Raw genomic sequence first — 1147 nt, forward strand, 5'->3', positions numbered from 1 at the left:
CCAGGGGGCCCCGCAGACTCTGGGGGGCCCCCGGGGGCTCCAGCGGGGTCCCTGGGGCCCTATGGAGCCCCCGCAGACTCCCGGGGCCCCCGTGGGGCCCCAGCGGGCAGCCGGGGGCCCCCTTGGACCCCTTGGGGGGCCCCAGGGGCCCCCTGGGGCCCCCGCAGGCCCCCGGGGGCCCCCCGGGGCCCATGGGGGCCCCTTGGGGGCTCAGCAGGTTTTGGTTATGTGTAGGGTTTAGGGTTTAGGGTTTAGTGTTGCTGTTGCTGCTGTTGTTGCTACTGCTGTTGCTACTGCTTTTGTTGCTTTCGCTGTTGCTGCTGTTGCTGTCGCTGCTGCTGCTGCTACTGCTGCTGCTGCTGCTGCTGCTGCTGCTGTTTAGAGTTTGTTTTGTGCTGCTAGAGCAGCAAGAGCAGCAGCAAGATGAGAGAGGGGCAGCCCCACCACGTTGCTGCTGCAGCCGCAGATAGAAGCAACGAAACAAGCTGCAGCACCCTGGATGCCGTAGCCGCCTGTAATATAAAAAAAAATAAAAATAAATAAATAAATAAATATATAAATATATAAATATATAAATAAATATATAAATAAATAAGTAAATATATATATAAATATATATAGATGTATAAATGTATAAATATATAAATAAATGTATATGGACAAACAAAAGGAGACAAAAGGAGACAAAGAAGAGACAGGAGACAAAAGAGAGACAAAGAAAAGATAAAGAAGAGATAAAGAAGAGACAGAAAGGAGACAAAAGGAGACAAAAGGAGACAAAAGGAGACAAAAGGAGACAAAAGAAAACAAAGAAGAAAGACAAAGGGAGACAAAAGGAGACAAAAGGAGACAAAGAAGAAACAAAAGGAGACAAAGAAGAGACAAAAGGAGACAGAGAAGAAAGACAAGGAGACAAAAGGAGACAAAAGAGATAAAGGAAAAAGACAAAAGGAGACAAAAGGAGACAGAGAAGAAACAAAAGGAGACAAAGAAAAAAGAAAAGGAGACAAAGAAGAGACAAGAGGAGGCAAAGAAGAAAAACGAAAGGAGACAAAGAAGAGACAAAAGGAGACAAAAGAAGAAAAAAAAAGAAACAAAGAAGAGACAAAAGAAGAGATAAAGAAGAAACAAAAGAAACAAAGAAGAA

This window comes from Eimeria mitis, genomic scaffold (genome assembly GCF_000499745.2).
Source record: "Eimeria mitis Houghton genomic scaffold, Emh_scaff2904, whole genome shotgun sequence".
Taxonomy (NCBI): Eukaryota; Apicomplexa; class Conoidasida; order Eucoccidiorida; family Eimeriidae; genus Eimeria; species Eimeria mitis.